At 38.7% G+C, this 23260-nt stretch overlaps 1 protein-coding gene across 3 annotated transcripts in view; it reads left to right on the forward strand.

The window, feature by feature from the left end:
• The window catches only part of WASF2 (WASP family member 2), a 74911-nt gene that overhangs the window by 17541 nt on the left and 34110 nt on the right, over positions 1–23260 (forward strand). Inside the window, exon 1 of one of the 3 annotated variants that reach the window (XM_044938077.1) lies at positions 22290–22313. The exons of the other annotated variants lie outside the window; for them this stretch is intronic. The gene's annotated coding sequence lies outside the window, so the exon portion shown is untranslated. Of the gene's footprint in view, positions 1–22289; positions 22314–23260 lie in introns of those variants that run through there. 3 annotated transcript variants of the gene reach the window in all.

A 23260-nucleotide genomic window follows, 5' to 3' on the forward strand; every position in this document is an offset into this window, starting at 1 on the left:
CTGTGTGCTGCAACTAAGACCCCGACCCAGCCAAAAATAAATATATATTAAAAACAAAAATAAAATAGGCAATTCAGTGTTTTTTAGTCTATTCACAAGGTTATACAGTCATCACCACTGTTTAATTCCAAAATACAGAGTGTTTTTATCACACCAGAAAGAAACCCCATACCTATTAGAAGTCACTCCCCTATGGCAAAACCAATACAATATTGTAAAGTAAAAAAAATAAAAAGAAGTCACTCCGCATTTTCCCCTCTCCACAGCCCTAGACAACCATTAATCTGCTGCTTGTGTCTGTGGATTTGCCCTTTCTGGACCTTTCATATAAATTCAGTCATACAATACATGGTGTTTTGTGGTTGGCTTCTCTCACCTAGCATAATGCTTTCAAGTGTCCATCATGTGGTAGGCTTGTATCACTACTCCATTGTATGGATGTAACACTTTTATTTATTCATCAGTTGGTGGACATTTGGTTTGTTACCACTTCTTTGCTATCATGAATAACGGTGCTATAACATACAGAGATTTTTTGGAGTGGATGTATGTTTTCATTTCTCTTGAGTACATACCTATGAATGGATTTGCCGGGTCATATGGTAACACAGAAACTGCCAGTCTGCTTTCCACCAGCACTGTCTGATTGCAGTTTTTCCACACCCTCACCAATATTTCTCATCTTTTTTTTATAGCCATCCTAGTGAGTGTGAAATGATACCTCATAGCTTTCGTTTTGTTTTTGAAGTACAGTTGATTTACAGTGTGGTATCAGTGTTTGGTGTACAGCACAGTGGTTCAGTTATACATGTATATGTTCTTTTTCTAATTCTTTTCCACTGTAGTTTGTTACAAGATCCTGAGTGTAGTTCCCTGTGCTATACAGTAGGACCTCTTGTTTATCTGCTTTTTATGTAGTAGTTTGTATCAGCTAATCCCAAATGCCTAGTTTACCCACCTCCCACATAGCTAATGTTTTGATTTCCATTTCCCTACTAACTAGTGTGATGTTGAGCAGCCTTCATGTATTTGTTGGCTGTTTCTGTATCTCCTTTGGAGAATGTCTGTTTAAATGTTTTACCCATTCTTAAGTTGGGTCGTTCATCCTTTTTATTATCGTATTGAATAGTTTTTTATATGTTCTGGATACAAGCCCCTTACCAGATATGATATGTAAATATTTTCTTTTCATTTCTTTTCACTTTCTTGCTGTGACCCTTGAAGCACAAAAGTTTCTTAATTTTGATGAAGTATGGTTTATCTACTTTTCCTTTGGTTGGTTGTTTTTCTGGGTGTCCTATCTAAGAAACCATTGCCTAGTCCAGGATTGTGAAGATTTACACCTATATTTTCTCCTTAGAGTTTTATACTTTTAGATCTTATAGTTAAGCCTTTGATCCATTTTGAGTTAATTTTTTGTTATGGTGTTAGGTAGAGGTTCAACTTTATTCATTTCAGTTGAGTATCCAATTGTCCCAGCACCATATATTGAAAAGATAATTTGTTCCCCATTGAATTTTTTTGCATCCTTGCTAAAAATAAATTGGCCATAGAGGTTTTTGGGAGTTCTCAGTTTTATCCACTGACCTGAATGTCTGTTCTTATACCAATGTCACAGTCTTGATTACTGAAGCTCTTTTATTATAAATTTTGAAATATAAAAGTGTGAGTCCTTCAGCTTTGTTCTGTTTTTCAATATTGTTTTGACATTCTGAGTCCCTTGCACTTACATATGAATTTGGGCTCAGCTTGTCAGTTGCTGCAAAAAAAAAAAAAAATTCAGCTGGGATTTTGATAGGAATTTCATTGAATCTGTAGATTAATTTAGGATGTATTGCTGTCGGAACAATATTAAATCTTTCACTCTGTTAATATAGGGTGTTTTTTCATTTATTTAGGCCTTTAAAATTTTTCTCTATATTTTGAAGTCTTTACAAGTTTTACACTTCTTTTATTAAATTTATTCCTAAGTATTCCTAAATTTATTTTGATGCATTTGTAAATGAAATTATTTTCTTAGTTTAATTTTTGGATTGTTTATTGCTAGTGTATAGAAATAAAATTGATTTTTTATAAAGAAATTTATTTTGCTGCATTGTGGGTCTTACTTGCAGCACATCATTTCTTCATTGAGTCATGGGGAATCTTTTGTTGCAGTTCATGGACTCTAATTTTGGCTCACGGGCTTAGTTGCTCTGAGGCATGGGGGATCTTAGTTCCCTGACAGGGATTGAATCCTTGTCCCTTGCATTGCAGCGTGGATTCTTTTAACCACTGGACCACTAGGGGAGTCCCTAAAATTGATTTTTGTATATTGATCTTGTATCCTGCTGCCTTGGTTCTAACAGTGTTTTGATGGATTTCTTAGCATTTTCTATATTACACGATCATGTTATCTGCAAATAGAATTTACTTCTTCCTTTCCAGTCTCATGCCTTTTATTTCTTTTTCTTACCTGATTGCCCTGGCTGGAACCTCCAGCACAGTATTGAACAGAAGTGATAAGAATGGATATTGCAGCCTTGTTCCTAACTTTAGGGGGAAGTCTTTGGGTTTTTTTTTTTTTTTTTTTTTTTTTTAATTTATTTATTTGGCTGCACTGGGCCTTAGTTGCAGCATATGGGATTTAGTTCCCTGACCAGGGATTGAACTCAGGTCCCCTGCATTGGGAGCATGGAGTCTTAGCCACTGGACCACCAGGGAAGTCCCTTTGTCTGGTTTTGATAGCACAGTAGTACTGGCCTCATAGAATAAGTTCAGACTTGTTTGCCCTTATTATTTTTGAAGCAGACTTCATTTGTAAATATTTTGGCATATATAAAAAAAATATATATATATATTATATATATATATAATGCAAGTATTTCCCCCACAGGAACATGATTATATTAGCATTGTCACACCCCAGTGTCTTTAAATATCCATTTAGTTAGTGTTTTAAAGAGGGAGTGGGTATGTGATATGATTTCCATTTTTTATAGATTAATCCAGGGACTTCCCTGGTGGTCCAGTGGCTAGACCACCCCAGCTCCCAATGCAGGGGGCCAGGTTCAGTCCCTGACCAGGGAACTAGATCCCACTTGCTGCTCCTGAGAGTTTGCATGCAGTGACTAAAGATTCCATGTGCCACAATGAAGACTGAAGATCCTGCATGCCACAATGAAGACCCAACGCAGCCAACTAAATAAATAATTTTTTTTTAAAGAAAAGATTAATCAAATTGCTGCAAAAAAAAAAAAAAAGAATTATTTGGGGGGCAGGGATTGATTTAAGGTGAATAGCAGAAGTCTGGAGAAGGCAATGGCACCCCACTCTAGTACTCTTGCCTGGAAAATCCCATGGACAGAGGAGCCTGGTAGGCTGCAGTCCATGGGGTCGAGAAGAGTCGGACACGACTGAGTGACTTCACTTTCACTTTTCACTTTCATGCATTGGAGAAGGAAATGGCAACCCACTCCAGTGTTCTTGCCTGGAGAATCCCAGGGACGGGGTCGCCTGGTGGGCTGCTGTCTATGGGGTCACACAGAGTCGGACACAACTGAGGTGACTTAGCATAGCATAGCAGAGCATAGCAGAAGTCCAGGTGTGGTAGAGACATCAGCTAGGTTGGTGGAAGAAGAAATGAGAGAAGTAGATGTATTTAGTAAGTATTTTGGAGGTAGAGCCGATAGGCTTGATGATGAATTAGATATGTGGGTCAAGGAAGAAAACAAGGATTGAGCATGCCTTCCTTCTAGAAACTCTTCTCTAAACTTTTTAACAGGGCATTGTTCTGATTCTCTTGCTTTCCTTGATCTTTCTTCTTTGTCTGTCTCCAGGTTGTCCTGTGTCCTCACCTTTCTCTTTATGCTTTTGTGTTAGGAGGTCATCTCTTCTCTCGTCTTTGACTATCACCTCCTCTGTTTGGAAACTTCCAAATCTGTATTTCCACCTTTGAACCCCAGTCCCAGAATTCCTATTGAATTCTTCCACTTGGTCATCTCTTCTGCACCTTCAGCTTTTCATGGATTGTTTGCTTTTGGGAACCAGTGGTCATATTGGTACAGCTTGTTTCCTTCTTGCTAGGGAGACATGGTAAGAGTTTTTAAGGATGGATTTTATACTTTTTATACAGGTTTTAATGATGGAACCTTTGCTTTTTTGACAATGTTGCTTAGCACACCTGGGCAGCATTTTCCTTCAGCACCTTGACTTCTTATAAGTTAAAACAGGAAGGCTGAGCTGTTCTTCTGCCCATCCCACCCCCCAAACCCCCTTATTTACTTATTCACTCAGTCAGTCGTTTATTCAGTACATTTCAGAGCTAGTATAGGTCTGCCAACATATCAAACATTGGCTCTACTGTTTCCCCAGTTCAGTGAGGTGTAAGGCCTTAGTTGCTGGTTGACTTTCCTGACCTTCCTCTTTTCATGCCAAGATACTCTCAGGTCCCTCCCTCTTTTCCCTACTATACCAGTTCAGGTTCCTTGTTAGCTTTGCCTTGACTGTTGCTTCTACTTTCTGTATTGCGCCTGTCCCCACTCCCACCGCCCCCCAGGTCCATTCTGTTCTTCTCTGCTCAAGTGAAATGTATGTGTGTGTGCTCAGTCAATCATTCTTGTCCCACTCTTTGTGACCTCATGGACTGTAGCCTGCCAGGCTTCTCTGTCCATAGAATTTTCCAGGCAATAATACCAAGTGAGATACATAGCATCTTCCTAAATATTCTTTAATCTGTAACTCTTCTTGTGTGACTCCTATCTCTTAGCGACTAAAGTACAAACTCAACCTGATATTTAAGATTCTATCATCTGGCCATACTTGTCTTTCCAGCCGTGTTCCCTACTGCTTTTGCAATAATGTACTCATCTTCATTCCTTGGAAATGTCTCATTATTTTCTGCTTATGTACCTCTGCTCACACTGTCCACCTTAGGCATAATACTCCTTGTCTTTACATGTCCAAATCCTGCCTATTTTAACACCTAGTTATATGACACTCTTCTATCATGCCTTTTTGTGATTTACTTAACCAGGTAAACCATAACTTCATCACTTTTACTTTATTTTATATTTATGTTCTTTTCTTGTCTCTCCTGTATTATGAAACTCTTTAAACAGAAACTCTTATATCTGCATACATCTTCTACAGTGCTATGGCCTTTGCATTTAGTAATTACTTAATAAGTATTTGTTGAGTGAAGTAATATTGCAAGTAACATTCCTAGAAGCAAAAAACTAGATTGAATGACTTCTTGAGGTACCTGCCAACCCCATCTTTTATTTTCATAGATATTTGTAGATTCACAAGCTGGAAGTGTCCTTATAGTAAAATTTTTTCTCATAAAAAAAGTATGTTTAGAAAATTTCAAACATTACAGATGTAGAGAAGATGATGTAATAAACCTCTACATGTCCATCACTGGACTTCAACAATCATCAGTCTCATGGTCAGTCTTGTTTCATCTGTACTACTACTGTCTCATCCTCACAAGATTTTTTTGAAAGAAATTCCATGCACCATATCATTTAAATTGTAAATAATTTCATTATGTGGCTTTAAAAGGTAATTACTCTTGAAAAAAAAAATAATCACAGTACACAGTAACATCATTGGATATCCAGTTAATGTTCATATTTCCACAGTTGCTTTCTCTTTTCCCTCTCTCCCTTCACCAGTGTTCCTCCCTTCTCTCTAAACAGTTGGTTTATTCAAATCAGGTTCCAAAAAAATATCCATACATTGATTTGGTTTATATGGCTCTTAAGTCTCTTTTAATCTTTGGGTTCTCTTGCCTCTTTTTTCCCTTATATTTTTGTTGTTGTTGATGAAACCAAGTTTTCTTATTCTAGATTTTCTAATTGAATTTCTGTGATTTATTTGTTCCTCTACCCCTTGTATTCCTTGTAAACTGGTTGTTAGATCTAGAGCAGCATTATCTAAGAGAAATATTCAAGTCTGAAGTGAAATTTAAATTTTCTAGTAGGTGCATTTAAGAGGTAAGAAGAAACAGGTGAAATTCGTTTTATTGTAAGTTACTATGGTTTCACCATGTAATAAATATAAAAATTATTGAGATATTTTACATACTAAACCTTTGTGGTTGGAGTGTATTTTACACTCACAGCACGTAGCAGTTCATGTGAGCCAGCCACATTTCAAGTGCTCAGTAGCTTCATGTGTGTAGTGGCTGTTTACTGGTCAGCACAACTCTGATGGCCTGAACTAAATCAGCTCCCTGCTTTGACGATATAATGCTTCCTAAGTGTGGTTGTGTTCTTCTGTCAGAAGGCCTGTAATGTCCAGATGTCTCTTTTTGTGTTGTAAGTGGTCATGGATGATGATTACCTAGATGTTTGAAAAATGGTGATATTCATTCCTGTTCTTTCATTCTTTTTTTTTTTTTTTCCCTATTATTCTTTCTTCATTTATGAGCTGGAATACTTCAAAAAAGAAAAACTTCCCTAATCAACTCTTTGGTTTCTCTGAAGTTTTTGATTTGTACAGGAAAGGCAGGATAAATACTCGATTCTTTACCTTTATTCCCTTATTTGCAAGTTTGAAAATAAGTTGGTTCCCTGATACACTCCAAAGGGAATGAATGAGTTGTTTGGGTTTTTAAAAAAAAGTATCATCATGAGTTTTAACATATTTGATATGTTTTAGTCTATTGTAGTTATTTTTACTGATGTTCAGTTTGTTCCATCTTGAACTAGTGGGAGCCTCCTCAGGTTGGCTCCTGATTCCTTTTGACATAACTGAAGTAGTCTTTGATACTGTTCCTTGCTTTCTAGTTATAAGATGTTCCAGACTCGTCTTGAACAATTCCTGCCCTTTAGTCAAAGAGCTCTGGATGCTTTCAGTGAGATATGGTATTTAAAGACCACATTTATTGCTTAGGAAACTGAAAGCTCTAGAAGTAGAGTGATTTAACCAAGGTCACACAGATTTAGCAGCGTAAGCTGACCTGGAACCTGAGGCTTCTGGCTCTTAACTCTGCCATTGCCATTTTGTCTTCTTTCTCTATTTAGCTTCTGTGGCAGGTGTTTTAACTGCATTTGAGCTTCTACTCTAGGCCATCAGGGGAAGATAGGTTTTGTGGGTCATTGTTGGAGGTACAATCAAACCTCATTAATTTGGGCTAATTGGGGTAAATCCTAGTGAGAGTGTTGTGTTTTGTTTTTCTTTAGGTGCAGCTGTTACTTTGAGCCATAACTGAAACTAGGCTAATAGTGTTACCAGGTTATTTTGTTAGGTAGAGGTCCCTGTACCTGGTTTAATGAATAGCTGAGAATGATATGCAATTTAGCTTTAATTGTATGTAAATTAGACTCCTGAAATGCTTAAAAACAGCTCGTTAAACATTTCTCCCTGCGATCTTATTTACACCATTTTCTTAGCCAGGCTTTTCTTTATTAGAGTGCAGAGGTTAACTTTAGCTTAGATCTGAGTTTATCTCAAGTTTCAAATGGGTATGGAGTCTATGTTAATAAAGTGTTGCCATCAAGTTCAGAGAATTTTAGAAAAAATATTTGAGAAAATACAGAGGAAGAGCACCTGAAAGTCAGACATCTGGCATTTTCAGCAGAGCAGAATGCAACTCCTTGCATTTGAAAGGAAGCTGAAAGTACTTTTGAAAGTCAAAGAGCTTTCCAAAAGCTTGTTCACCTACCTAAAAAGTCTATCATCCTAGGGCCTCACTCTGAGGTAGCTGTGTTCGTATTGAGGGGCAGAGGATCTAGGTGTGCGAAGGCTGTCAGTGTTGCCTGTTGGCTCTGTGGCCCAGAGTAAGTGTGTTGACCTCTCTGAGCCTTAATTTATTCATCTATAATGAGGTAATTAAAATTGAAAGTAGTAATACATGTTCTTTTTACCTCACAGACTTCTTGTGAAATTCAAATCAGCTAATTAATCAAATGACATAGTAGATATTGAATTAATGAGAGATGACATGAAAGTGCCTTTTAAACTAAAAGCCTTGTTTGACTATAAGCATTATTAGAATAATATAGAGTGAATGCGCTGATACATACAAATGATCAAAAGCATGACAGCAGAGGGAGGAGATTCAAGATGTCTGTCCAGAACTTTATTGCCATTTCACTACAGAGGCATATAGCACTTCACACCTCAAGAACCTTTGACAGCATCATGGTTTTATAGCACAGTACTCCTGCTTATGTGAAGACCCTGAGTTACTAAGGAAAAGGTTGAATTATATTTTGTGTATTCTGTTTAAGAAATAATGGATATGCACAACATATTTTACAGAGGGTTTTCATTAAAATGACTTTAAGAAGTATAGTGTCTAGGGACTTCCTTGGTGGTCCAGTGGTTAAGATTCCCTGCTCCCAATGAAGAGAGTAGGAATTCGTTCCCTGGTTGGGGAACTAAGATCACACATGCTGAACAGCATGCCTCCCCCTGCCAAAAAAAAAAAACCAAAACACCACAATAGAACTAGAGTGTCTAAAGAGTTATTTTCATTATCCAACAATTATTGTGCTTTGTATGGAGTCTGTGTGTTACCTCATGGACTGTGGCCCACTGCCCTGCTCCTCTGTCCATAGGATTCTCCAGGCAAGAATACTGGAGTGGGTTGCCATGCCCTCTTGCAGGGGATCTTCCCCACCCAGGGATCGAACTCCGGTCTCTTGCACTGCACTGCAGGCAGATTCTTTACCATCTGAGCCACCATGGAAGCCCTATATGGAGTCTGTCTCTCCCTAAAAGCAGCTAATACCTGTATTAAATGCCAAAAACTGTTCTAAATTCTGTATGTTTACTCCTTTATTTCTCCCAGTAATCCCATGAGGGAAAAATTAAGAAACCTGGCCACAATTCTGGATTAGAATCCTGGATTGAGGAAAAAAATTCCATAAAGAGCATTATTGGGACAATTGGTAAAATTTAGATATGGACTTTATGTTGCATAATAATACTGTATTGTTATTGTTAAATTTTCTAATGTGATAATTGGACTGTAGTATGTTCTTAGGAGTTGACTTTCTGAAGTATTTAGACGTAGAGGCACCATGTCTATCTACAACCTGTTATCAACATAGTTTAAAAATTAGTAATGAAATTGTGTGTGTGGTGAAGATAAAAAAAGTAAATATGGCAAAATGTTCATAATTGGTGAACCTTGGTGACGGGCATAAAGGAGTCCTTTGTACTATTCTTGCAATTTTTCTCCAAGTTTGAAATTATTTCAAAATAAAAAAACAGCAAAATTTCTTGAGGTCACATAGCTAGAGTTTATGTAGCAGGGTTAAGATTTGAACTCGGGCCATTTGCTTCTAGAGTCCATGTTCTTAGTTCCTCTGCTGTTGCTGTTGTGGTCATGGTGCGAGATAAATGAGGGAAATACGTACTGGATTTTAAATAGTTGGGACTATGATTTGATCCTGAACATTGAGGCAGCTCTACCTCCTGGTTCTTAAAGGGCAGGGTGATCATATAATTGATTGTGTAAACCGATTCGCTTAAAACTTTTTTATGTGAAGTATAGTTGATTTACACATTATGTCTCACACGCTAGTAAAGTAATGCTCAAAATTCTCCAAGCCAGGCTTCAGCAATACGTGAACCGTGAACTTCCAGATGTTCAAGCTGGTTTTAGAAAAGGCAGAGGAACCAGAGATCAAATTGCCAACATCCTCTGGATCACCGAAAAAGCAAGAGAGTTCCAGAAAAACATCTATTTCTGCTTTATTGACTATTCCAAAGCCTTTGACTGTGTGGATCACAATAGACTGTGGAAAATTCTGAAAGAGATGGGAATACCAGACCACCTGACCTGCCTCTTGAGAAACCTGTATGCAGGTCAGGAAGCAACAGTTAGAACTGGACATGGAAGAACAGCCTGGTTCCAAATAGGAAAAGGAGTACGTCAAGGCTGTATGTTGTCACCCTGCTAATTTAACTTCTATGCAGAGTACATCATGAGAAACGCTGGGATGGAAGAAGCACAAGCTGGAATCAAGATTGCCGGGAGAAATATCAATAACCTCAGATATGCGGATGACACCACCCTTTAAGCCTCTTGATGAAAGTGAAAGAGGAGAGTGCAAAAGTTGGCTTAAAGCTCAACATTCAGAAAACTAAGATCATGGCATCTGGTCCCATCCCTTCATGGGAAGTAGATGGGGAAACAGTGGAAACAGTGTCAGACTTTATTTTTCTGGGCTCCAAAATCACTACAGATGGTGACTGCAGCCATGAAATTCAAAGACGCTTACTCCTTGGAAGGAAAGTTATGACCAACCTAGATAGCATATTCAAAAGCAGAGACATTACTTTGCCAACAAAGGTCCGTCTAGTCAAGGCTATGGTTTTTCCAGTGGTCATGTATGGATGTGAGAGTTGGACTGTGAAGAAGGCTGAATGCCAAAGAATTGATGCTTTTGAACTGTGGTGTTGGAGAGGACGCTTGAGAGTCCCTTGGACTGCAAGGAGATCCAACCAGTCCATTCTGAAGGAGATCAGCCCTGGGATTTCTTTGGAGGGAATGATGCTGAAGCTGAAACTCCAGTACTTTGGCCACTTCATGCGAAGAGTTGACTCATTGGAAAAGACTCTGATGCTGGGAGGGATTGGGGGCAGGAGGAGAAGGGGACGACAGAGGATGAGATGGCTGGATGGCATCACCAACTCGATGGATGTGAGTTTGAGTGAACCCTGGGAGTTGGTGATGGACAGGGAGGCCTGGTGTGCTGCGATTCATGGGGTCGCAAAGAGTCGGACACGACTTAGCGACTGAACTGACTTGACTGATAGTTGATTTACAATATTATGTTAGTTTCAGGTGTACAACATGGTGATTTGGTATTTTTTAAACCAGTTCACTTTTAAGAGTAAGAGGGAACACTATTAATAATTTCTCTGGGACAACTGATGGAAATCAAGTTGATGGACACCCTAAAACAGGATACCTGTTGGCAGAGTTTAGTTTTAACAAATGTGACAAGACATGATAATTGCTTCACTTTAATTAAATTTTGTTTACCATGGATTCTTGTTTACAGAGTACCATACTTTTTTCTCCTGCCAACAAACCTCAGGCTTTCACCTGATGTGTTCTCATTTTTTCTCTTCTCGATTTTGCTAATTCTCTGCTTCCTTCCACACCACTTGGAAAATAATCTTTGTCAAATTCCATTTTCACCAAGCCTGAAAAATATCAACAAAAATTTTTGTTTAACACTTGTCTAGTTTTTAAAACTACTGACATTTAAAACCATAAATCCTCAAACATCTCTTTTTTTTTTTTTGGCCTTGTGCTGAGCAGCTTGTGAGATCTTTGTTCCTCAACCAGGGTTGGAACCTGGGCCTTGGGCAGAGAGCGTGGGGTGCTAACCACTGGACAGCCAGGGAATTTCTCTAAACATCTCTGTTAATGTGATTTCTATAAGGAGAAGAGCTGGTAAAATACATTGGTATTATGAGATAGGTAGAGAAGTATTACCACTGTCAACTTCTCATAGATATTTGGGAAATCTTATTGTATAATACTGGAGGCTGTGATAATGCTTGTTAAAAAAGGATTATACCAGTTTAGAATCAGAGGTGTCTGTACTGTCTCACTGATTTGTTGCCCAGGTAGTGTCCTGGACTATGTCCAATTAAAAAGGTTGACCTTCACTAATAGAAGACTAGTATTATTTCATGAGTCTCTAAACAAGCTTTCAAAATTATTCTAATATAATCTGCTCTGGATTTTTAAAGTTCAAACCATCTCTTTGCTTCTCCTTTCTCATACAAAATGCATTTAACCAAGTACACATCTGCTGGAGCAGGAGAGGGTGGGACAGGGTAGGGACCCTGAAATTTAAATCAGATAGTTTTCCTTCCAGTTAGTTACTGTGTTCTAAGGTTTGAGGAAGAAGTGAATAAAACGAATGACTACCATGCTTTTTTTTAAACCAGTAAACTGACTTTTCTTAAGTCATGAAGTGTGATTTTATAGTAACAATAGTCTTAATAATAACTGCATTTTTATTTTTTTAAAGTAATGTGTATTTTTTCATTCAAAGCTGTATTTTATAGCTCAAATCAGTTCCTGCTGGGTTTTTCCCCCTTTAAATTCAATGAATTCCCGTATTTAAATGGATTTTTTTTTTTTTAAGATCTAAGTTAATGAGTGAGAGTAACCTTTGAAACCAGTTTTTACTTGATTGAAAAAAAGGTTTTTATTTTAAAGACAACTACAAATATTACTCAGGTCAACCATATATTAATCAAAATCAACTCTTAAAATAAGAAAATACCTGTTGACTTGAACTATCAATTTTGTATTTTTTATTTGATGTAGGAAATCAGGAAATACTTTTTAGAACACATTATGTACAAAAGACTGGTAGACATGATCCCTGTCCAAAAGAAGTCTGTGTTCTAGGAATGCAGAGACACATGAACACGTTGCAGTATTGTGAAATCTCAAATCTTTGTTTTGGATCCTTATCTCTGCCCTTATTCTGTCCAGTCTTCTAGATATTTTTTCTTTATAGTAATCATTTTTGCTAATCAAGTTAAAAAGAGTACTATGTCATTTTATTTTAAAATTTAGATAAAATAGACAAACTTCAAAAGAAAGCTTATCAAGATGACTTAAGAAAAAATTGAAAACCTTTAACTATTTAATGAATTGAATTTATAATGAAAACAACTTCTCCTGCAGAAAATACCAGGCCCAAATAATTTCCAGATGAATTTAAAGATACAACCTGAGGTTTTAGATTGAGTTATAAATCTCACTTTTCGCTGCTTTTGTCCCCCATTAAAAAGGTGACTGTACAGTTTACATGTTCACTGCCTGGCCTACCTGACACGGCGCTCCATTAAGGAGTCTGAATTGTCACAGTTAATTCTTACTAGTTCCCAGTGCTTTTGTCCTACCTTGCCTTTTTTCTGATTTTTTTTTTTCCTCCATAATCAGCAAGAATAAGAAAGAACCTTTTCATTGTTGAGAGATTTTTTCTTTTCAAGAACTATATTCTTTTTGGCCGCACTGTGCAGCTTTCAGAATTTTAGTTCCCTGACCAGGGAGATTGAATCTGGGCTCCAGACAGTGAAAGCGCACAGTCCTAACCACTGGACCACCAGGGAATTCCTTAGAGAATTTTTCTTAGCAGATTCTGTTTATCTTTCTGTCTGCTTACCCAGTGTTTTATGAAGAATTGATGGTTGACAGAGTGCTACTCAGCCCCTGAGGATTTAAGAGATAGTACTTTCCCTTAGAAAGCTCCTAGTTGATCCCTGTTGCAACTGTAATATGGGGTGGGTACTCTAACAGAAGAATTATAGAGTGCTATTGAAGCAGTGGAGAGCTTGATTAATTATTTCTGGGGAACAGGGTGAGGATGGCTTCACGGAAGCAATTGCATTTGAACTGGGCAGGGAAGGATTAATAAAATTTCAACAAGTAGGGGGAGGGAAAAAAAAAAACAAACTTAAAAAAGGTAGGTATTCCAGGAAGCAGGAAATGTCTTTTATGAAATCACAGGCAGGAGAAGTGTAGAGCATTGTAAAGGTGTGACCAGAAAGGAAGCTGAAGAAGTATGTTGATATCAGATAGTCAGAGGCCTTAAATATTGCAATATTTGCCCCTCTGATTTTTCTGTCTCAGTATAGTCCTTCTCAGAGAAGGCAATGGCACCCCACTCCAGCACTCTTGCCTGGAAAATCCCATGGACTGAGGAGCCTGGTGGGCCGCAGTCCGTGGGGTTGCTAAGAGTCGGACAAGACTCAGCGACTTCACTTTCACTTTCATGCATTGGAGAAGGAAATGGCAACCCACTCCAGTGTTCTTCCCTGGAGAATCCCAGGGATGGGGGAGCCAGTGGGCTGCCGTCTATGGGGTTGCACAAAGTCGGATACGACTGAAGCGACTTAGCAGCAGCAGCAGCAGCAGCATAGTCCTTCTAAATCCTCTAACGTACCATCAGTTGTCAGATGAAAAATCTTAAATTTGCCTGTGTGTCAGATGTCAGTATGGCTGAGATTTGGTCATACAGTTTTAGCTTAGCGCTAAGAAAGACCAGTTTTCATCTTGTTAGTTATTGGGAGGCAGCTTTCTGAAGGACTTCCAGCCATTCAAGGCTTTCAGAGAAGGTTTCTGAAAATAAAAAGTAGCTCCTTTCTACAAAAAGCATTGAGAATGCTCAGCCTTATGAGCAATCAGGAAAATGCATGTTAGAACTACAGTGATGTACTGTTTTGTGTCTATCAGATTGGCAAAAATTAAAGTTTGGCAAAAAATGTCAGCAAAGGTATGAAGCAACCAGAACCCAGCAAATAGTGGTGTAAATGCGTACAACTATTTTGCAAAACAATTTGGCATTATCTCATGATTGAAGATGTGCATACCTGTACGCAGCAGTTTTTCTCCTGGGTATCTACCCTGAAGACCTCTTGCACGTGTGCAGTGGGAGATGTGTACAAAAATGTCCGTAGCAACACTATTGGCATTAGCAAAATAAACAAAAAATCCAAACTGGGAAAAAATCCCAGTATCCATCAACTCCAGATTGTATAAATAAATCTCAGTGTGGCCATACAGTAGAGCACCGTGTAACCATGGAAATGATTAAATTGCAACTGTAGCAACATAAATGAATCTCAACAAATTGTAGAGTGAAAAGTTGCAGACGAATATATATTATGATAAGATTCATGTGAAGAAACATGTGAAACTAAAAATGTTTAGAGATACAGATGTGATAAAGTTATCACTATTTGGGATAGTGTTACCTCATGGTGAAAAGAGAAGAAGGTGGGTTTGGGGAGAGACATGCAGGGGACTTTAAAACTAATGGTAATATTCTTCTTAAACTAGGTGGTAGGTACACTTACACTGATACTTGCTATCTCACTATACATATATTAAAAATTTTATACTATAAATTTTAAAGCATTAAGAAAAGGTTGATGATAGGTGATAGTCTAGTGTTCCCCCTAGAACACACAAATGCATTTTTCAGAATGTAAAAACTGAGAGAGATTAGGTAATTTAATTGTTCAAAAGAGAAAGCTTATCAGTGACAACTTGGTCTCAAACTCAATATAGAGCAATTTCTGTCATCTTACGTTGCAACTTTCCCATTATGTAGATTCTATCAATCAATTAGAAGTGCTTCCACTTGGATTACTGCCTCAGTCTTTCTCCCCTTCATGTAATACATTCTCTCTGCTGCCCGAGAGAGCTTTCTAAATGCAAATCCGATCATGTCACTCCCTGGCCTCAATCTTAAGTAGTTCGAAGTAGCCATCAACACACTCCCAAGTGCTATAGTATGCACACAAGGCTCTCTGTACCTGGGCCTCTGTCTGTCTGATTAGCCTCATCACTCGTGACCTCCTGCACTTCAGCCACACTAAGCTGTTTGCTGTTCCTGGAACACTGTTTGCCTCTGCACACATTGCTTCCTTCCCCTGAAACTTCTCTTAACTAACCCTTTTCATCTTTTAAGACACTCTTATGACCCCTTCACCCCCAGTGTGAGCTGGATGCCTCCATAACCCTTGAATTTTAACATTTGTGGTCACATTCATCACTTTATATTATTGTCCCCCTTTTTAATTTGTCTCCTTCAGGAGCGGTCAAGCTTCATGAGGACAGGGCAGTGTTGAATTATTTCCCCACTGTGTGCACACTGTCTGGTATGTAAGGTCCGTTGAATGAGTGAAGGAAGAACAAACAAATGAGTAATTGGATGTCCTTTATACTGATGCCCCACATGTAGTTAGTTGTCATTTGTTTGCCACATTCTGCTCATCTCTATCAGTGTTTGTGAAGGTAGGAAGGAAAAGAAAGACAAGGGGCAGGCTGCTGGGTGAGTAGATGATGGGGAAGAAATATCGAGGGAAGGAGAGCCAGAAGCTGATTGGGAGGGAAAGGAAAGTTTCAGAGGCTTATTAACGTTTTAGGCTAAGTGCCCGGGGATTTTAATAACAGCCTGGATTTCTTTCAAGCTGTGGACATGTGCTGATTTTCATGACTTACCCTATTCTGACCTTCCCTAGCCTTTTTGGAAATTTATCTTCTTTGGCTGATGACTCTTATCATTCATCTCTCTCTACTTTAAGAAGTAAGAACTTTGAGGTGAGTGAATAAAAAGGAGGTGGCAGATTGATCATATTGGTCAGGGTAGCCTTTTGTTTTTTAGTTAATTTTTGCCCTGGGTTTTAATTTTTAATGTCTCACTCTGTACCAGATTAGACCATTGATATTTTCTAGGGTTTGGAAAGTGTATGGAGATTCTGTCTTGTGATCTGGTGTGCTACCAGGACTCTTAATCTAAAATAGAGGTTAAACTTGGACCGTTCAGATTGGGTTCTCTTCCCTCAGGAAGCAGTGCTGTAAGACTGGAGGTCCAGAGACACTCTCCCCACCTCACCTTTTTGAGGGCTAAAGCATAGTAGCCACTTACTGTAGCTTTATTCATTTGATAAATTTTTATTGAACATTCTGTGTCTCGCATGGTGGTAGGCATTAGAATTAGAGATGACTGATCACTAACCTCAATTTAGTCTAGTGGGAGAGCAGGTAAGAAAATCAGTCATTTTTAAGCAGTGGGATAGGATGGGCATGCACAGAGTATTATGGAATTTTGAAGAGGGTGTGAGGGAGGGGCATCAAGCTCCTTTGGGGTCAAGGCATGTCAAAAAATGTTTCACTTTAGCTCAGTGGGTGTGGTTTTTTTGTTTGTTTGTTTTTTTAATTTAATTAATTTATTTGGCTACCCTGGGTCTTAGTTGTGATACGCAGGGTCTAGTTCTCTGATCAGGGATTGAACCCTGGTCCCCTGCAGGGATTGCAGGGTCTTAGCCACTGGACCACCAGCGAAATACCTGAGCTCAGTTTTGGAAAACCCTAGATGTTGGGGAGAAGACCCTAGAAGCAGGAGGAGAAGGGGCCGACAGAGGGTGAGATGGTTGGATGGCATCACCGGCTCAATGGACATGGGTTTGGGTGAACTCCAGGAGTTGGCGATGGACAGGGAGGCCTGGCGTGCTTGCTGCAGTCCACTGGGTCGCAGAGTCGGACACAACTGAGCGACTGAACTGAACCAAGAAGTTGGGGGTTGTGGTAGGTGGTTAGACTTGAACAAAAGTATGGAGGCAAGAGAGAACGTGATGAGATGGGAAACCATGAGAAGGTCTGTGGGACTTCAGGGAAGGGTATGTAAATATGAAGATATGACAGAAGATGAGACTGGAGCCAAAGAAAGGGGCCATATTGTGAATGACCTTTTCTACCTTCCTAAATTAATCAGTAGACATGTTTTCATTCATGTAGTGTTAGATATTTAGTGTTTCTCTTGGTGTTGTCTCTTGAGCAGCTAATGTTTTATTTCTTTGGTTTGTTCTTTTTATGATACCCCTTGGAGGTATCATATGAATTTGGAGCCCCCTTTCCTTTTATGCTTTAGGTTCACTCCACATTGAGAACCATCTAGTCAAACCCCATACTCAGGCATTGTGGAGAGGATGATGCATTGCTTTTAAGGCAGCTTGGAAGGAGGAGGATTTAAATGACCTTCAAAGACTAATGTCAGACCCCCGTGTCAATGTCACTACAATTCATGCATGCATGGAGAGTGGGAAAGGGAACTTAATTACGGAGGAGGGGAATGGTAACCCTGCTTGAATGGGTAGTTCAAAGTCCTGGACCCGCCCCTTAGCCTCAAAAAAGGGCTTTCTTACATTGCTGCCAAAGAGGTCATAGGGAGAGCCCACATAAATACTACCCTCCCTCTGGGGTGTGTGAGCCAGTCTTATTCTTTTGCTTCCACAGGTGCAGAATAGGTTCACCAAATAGTATTCTGATCTCCATTGAACAGAATTTGGCATCTTATTGTCCTTTTCCAGAAAATCAATCCCTTTAAACATGGAACATGGCAATTTTAGGTCAGCAGGCATTTAAAGACACCTTTTAACTTTCAAGGGCTGGCCTAATAAGATATATTTTGTACAAAAATACCAGTGTTACTAAGATGAGACTTGAATCATTTAAATCTTGAAAGGGGCTCAGTTTTAGCTGCCAGTACACCTTTTACTTGTGAAATTACTTCTTGTTGTCTTTTAATGGCACTGTCCTTCTGGAGTCCTGTGATCATCATCAGATATCAGACTCCATTCCTTCTGCTAACCTTTGGTAACTGTTCAGAATTCATTACAGTGTTTGAAATGAGGAACTCACAGTGACTCCCTTGTCACTATCCTTTTGGACCATAAAATAGCCTTCCAGGTTAGCCAGGATGACAGCAGAAGCCAGCCTTATGTATTATGTGGTCAGGAACCGCTCCAGTATGGCTACAGTCTGAATGGCGAAAGGAGTTAGTCATAGTTAGGCTTATCTATTGGAGAAGGCAATGGCACCCCACTCCAGTACTCCTGCCTGGAAAATCCCATGGACGGAGGAGCCTGGTAGGCTGCAGTCCATGGGGTCGCTAAGAGTCGGACATGACTGCGCGACTTCACTTTCATGCATTGGAGAAGGAAATGGCAACCCACTCCAGTGTTCTTGCCTGGAGAATCACAGGGACGGGTGGGCTGCCGTCTCTGGGGTCGCACAGAGTTGGACACGACTGAGGCGACTTAGCAGCAGCAGCAGCAGCAGCAGCAGGCTTATCTATTTCATTATTTGTTTTGATAAGTCATAACAGTGAGACACAGATGCACCTTTGGCTCATTAATACTGGAGTCTGAGCCGTGAAATTTATTTCAGTGAAATCCTGGAGAGTTGCTGAAAACTCATGATGCTTCTTTGCAGTTTCTTTTGTGTGTGTGGCCACACTGAGTGACTCGTAGGATCTTAGTTCCTTGACCAGGGATTGAACCTGTGCCCCCTGCAGTGCAAGCACAAATTCTTAACCAGTGGACTGCCAGAGAAGTTCCTCTTTGTACTTTAAATAGAACTTTTCTCCTTTGGAGGGGAAGTGCTATACAAACATGGCTGCAGTTGTTACTGCTACAACATATATATTCATTCAGTTCTTGATATTTCTAAAGTTTGGAAAAGTTCCATGTTAATGTAAACACAGTTTTAATTTTTCTAAACACATGCTCATATTTTAAAACAACACTCATTGATAGATTTTGGTGGGGGGTAGAAAAACAAAACTCAGTCTTCGTAATTTCTTATCTGTATAGGCCTTTACTCTCCGTTTTAATAGAAGTTCTTCTGTGCACAGACCGTGGCAGAGCCCATTTTCAAAGCAGTTCATAGATTTAGCTATGCAATTTACTTACTCTTGGTCACCAAGAAAGAGTAAAAATCAAAGAGCCAAATGGCTGCTAAGGGAAAATGTTGTAACAGCAAACTTGAGGGGCTAGACCAGAAGGGGCTAGCAAGAGAAGAATGCTCGAGGGTAGTCTCAGGGAACTGTAATTGATAGTAACAGAATAGAAATGAGGTAGTGGAAAATTTAGGCTACTATACCAGAGACATGCTCCTAATTTTGGCTTGAAATTGTCTTGCTAAGTAAAGCTGTTGTGATTATTGGAATGCCACAGAATTCATCTCTTGGCTTTTTGTCCCACAAAAGCATTAGAATTTAAAACAGACCCTTTAACATGAATTACAGCAGACAAGAAATACCATTTCAGTTAGGGCAGGTGTTATTTAATTACCCTTCTTTATGGGGATAGGGCTGTTCCCACAAAAATTGTTTGTGGGTGAAAGCACAACAAAGATCCATAAGGTACAGCTTTATATGTATATATTTAAAGTAGACATCAGTCTCTTGAATTTTTGTGATATCAAAGGTTAATTTAAAATATTAATGCTGAAAAGATTAATTTAAGATATTAAATCTACTAGGCAAGAATACATGTACATATTGTAATTACTTCCTTTTTACAATTAAAGTGATTGGGTTATATTTAATGAGCTATTTACATTTAATAATTAAAAAAGACTTATCTTTTCAGCATTCCCCATATGCAGAAAGAGATTGGGGGGGGACTCACTTCTGATATATAATTATCTTTACTTGGGCTAAAAAGGAAGAACAATTGTGCTTTTTAGAAAAAGGCTCAGAAGAGTATTATTTTAAAACATACATACAGTCATCACCCATTATCTGAAGTTTCAGTTTCCTCGGTTTCAGTTACCAAAATTATTAAATAATAACTAATTTCAGTAGTCCAAAATTATTAAATGAAAAATTCCAGAAATAAGCAATTCATAAATTTTAAATTGCTCACCTTTCTGAGTAGCATAACAAAGTCTCACGCCGTCCTACGCTGTCTTGCCCTGAACGTGAATCGTCTCTGTCCAGCGTAGCCACACTGTGTGTGTTACCTGCCTGTTGGTCACTTAGCCACCATCTCGGTTATTAGATCACTTGTCAGGTGTTGCAGTGCTTGTGTTCACATAATCCTTATTTTACCTATTAATGACCCTCAAGTGCAAGAGTAGGCAAAGAGAGGCCAAAAAGTACTTCCTTTAAGTGAAAAGGTGAAAGTTCTTGACTTAACAAGGAAAGAAAAAAGTATTTTGTTTATATATAGGGTTTGGTACTTTCAGGCATCCTTGGGGGGCTTGGAATGTATGACTCTTGGAGAAAGGGGACTACTGTATACACTTTAGGAATTACCCGTGGGAATGTGTTTTGGTTCATTGTAAAAGAAGATGACAGATTAGGCACTTTTAGAAAGTCCTTAATGACAAGATTTGATGATTTCAACAGTGCCCAGAGAATGAAACTTAAAGTGATTTTCAGAGACCCTATAAATAAAAGTAACCCATCAGAAGTGACAGAACCCCAAATGCCTAGCTCTTTGAAAACAGGCGTTTGTTTGAAAAGCAGTAGCATCTGAACATGGTATCTGAGGCTGGCGCTTTAAATGAGCCAGTGTTTCTGTTATTTAAAGTGAAAGATGTGAAGCCCCTGAGCAGCTGGCTAAAACTGGGTGTAGAGAGGGAGAAAGCAGTGTGTTATTCTCATTAACACCATTGCAGTTCCAGGGTAAATATGTCAGGAAGGCTTTCTTATGTTAGCATATTTTCCTTTTTTTTTTTTTTTTTTTTGAGGGGGAAGAAACTAGTCTGGGGTTTGATGGCACTTGTGTATGAAAATGAGAAATATGGGCACAGTCTTGGCTAGGGTGTTTTGTGAAGTCAGCATAGTGTCATGGATGCAGGTGGACCTGGGTTTAAAAGCTGTGACTGTGAGAAAGTTACAGAACTGCTCTTGGTGTTTTAGTTCTCTTAGCTGTAAAATCAGAATGCTCCCAGTTACCTTTTAGTAGTGTTTTGAAGATTAGATTTGTTAAAGAAAATGTGAATAAATACTTGACACATTTTGGGCAGACACTATAGGATGCAAAGAAGTTTTTAAAAATCCCACCTTTACTACAGCAGATTCCAATAGCTGCTGCTGTTACTACTGTTTCTGTTAAGTTTAAAGATCTTTTGTTTTTCAGTTCCTGTATTCAAAGAATTGTACACTCCAAAAAGCTGTGCTACAATATAGAATGTAGTGACTGCCGTAAAAGGTTCAGCATACTTTTTTGGCACCTTTGGAGAGGGAGAAATGGCTTCAGACCAGAAGAGTTGAGGAGGGCTTCTTAGAAATGGTGATGTCTGCCTTGGGCCTTTACGATGAAGGAATTTTTTTTTTTTTTTAAGAAATGGCACAATCCAGATAGTAGTACCTTTGAGACTGCTTTCAAAATACATAAAGTGAAAATATTGAATTGACTCTTGACTATGATTTGAAAGACTGATAGACTGATACCCTTTGTTTAATCCTTAAAATTGGTATAACGTAAGCAGAGGCCATCCATTTCTTTCTTTTTCTGACATTGGATACATTTTTATTGAACCTTTTAGTTTACTACAAGAGGTAAAAGGCAAATCAGTTCTCTTCAAGTGATATTTTACACAGCTGTAGTAAAATATTTTAAAATTCAAAGATTTATAATGGATTGCATTTCTTAAAAGTTGAGGGATCAAGTAAACAAGTTCTAACTTGAATTTTCCAGCTGACTCTTCACTTAACAATAGTAACCAGCTCTAATTAGATACGTAAGTTTCTTCACGGCCATGTTTTATTGTTGATGTCTTTATTATTTTAGTCAGTATCCACTAATTCCACTTCAAAAATAAGTTTTGCATTTGGTGGAATTTTGAGGCCATCCATTTCGTTCTCAGCTCCTGTCTTCAGACTCCCAGAGAACCCGTTGCAGAAGTTAAGAGGCCTACCTACTGCTTGGTTTCTTCTGAGACCAAAGAAAAGAGAACCAATTAGGAGAACTCTGTGTGTAATGCCCAGTGCTGTTTAATTTGACCTGCGCTCTTTAAATTATTGTATTACCACTAGGAGGTAAGTCCAACAAACTCAGTGCTCCTTTGAATTAGCAATAATGAGAGCTAGTTGTTGAGTACCTACTAGGTGCTAGATACCCCTCTAGAAGGCTTACGTATGTTACCTCCTTTTATCCTGAAAACCATCCTATGAGATAGGTTTTATTTTCCCTATTTTACAGATGAGGCTTGGAGAGATTAACCAGCCCAAAGTCATATATAACTAGTGGCTCAGGGAATCCTTGTCTCTTGACTGAACTTGCCTCTGGATTCATCAAGCTGTATTGATTTTTTTTTTTTTTAATGTGATAAATACCTATATGAGTACCAACTTTAAAAAAAGAAAAAGGGAAAATTTCCTGCCATTATTAATTATGATTATTCAGAAAAATGTTATTCAAATATGTTATAGGCGTATAGTGGTGATATCCTACCTTTTTGCAGTGTTTTCTTATTTGATTTTGGGATACCTGTTCTTCCTTTTAAAAGTTTTCTATGGCATATACTTATTGAAGATAAATTGAAGTTAATACCTCTTTATGATTGGGGACCTTACAAAACCAGAGGGGAAATCAATCCTGACTTACATAGGAAGCTTGTGGCTTTCATCGCTGGGAGAAGGGAAATAAGGACGTGAGCCCCGTGATTACCCCGATTTTCTGTCTAGATTCTAATCATGGAGCAAGGCGGGGCAGGGCGGTGGGGAATCCCAAGCAGAGCAGATTCGTCTTACTGAACTGAGACAAATTGCGTTAATAGTTCAAGGGAGTCAGGCAACTGGAAGCTGTGGGGTGCAGTTCTGGAAAAAAGGAAGAATACTGTTCTAGAAATCTTCTTTGCCTGGGGTCAGATTACAGGAGGTTGGAAAAGAGTGACCAGGAACTTATGAGCTAACTGATTCCCAGTGCAGGGAGGTGTACTAACTCCTATCAGCCTGAGTAGAGAGCCCATGTTGCTCACTCTCCA

Source organism: Bubalus bubalis, chromosome 2, assembly GCF_019923935.1.
Source record: "Bubalus bubalis isolate 160015118507 breed Murrah chromosome 2, NDDB_SH_1, whole genome shotgun sequence".
NCBI classification, from domain to species: Eukaryota; Metazoa; Chordata; class Mammalia; order Artiodactyla; family Bovidae; genus Bubalus; species Bubalus bubalis.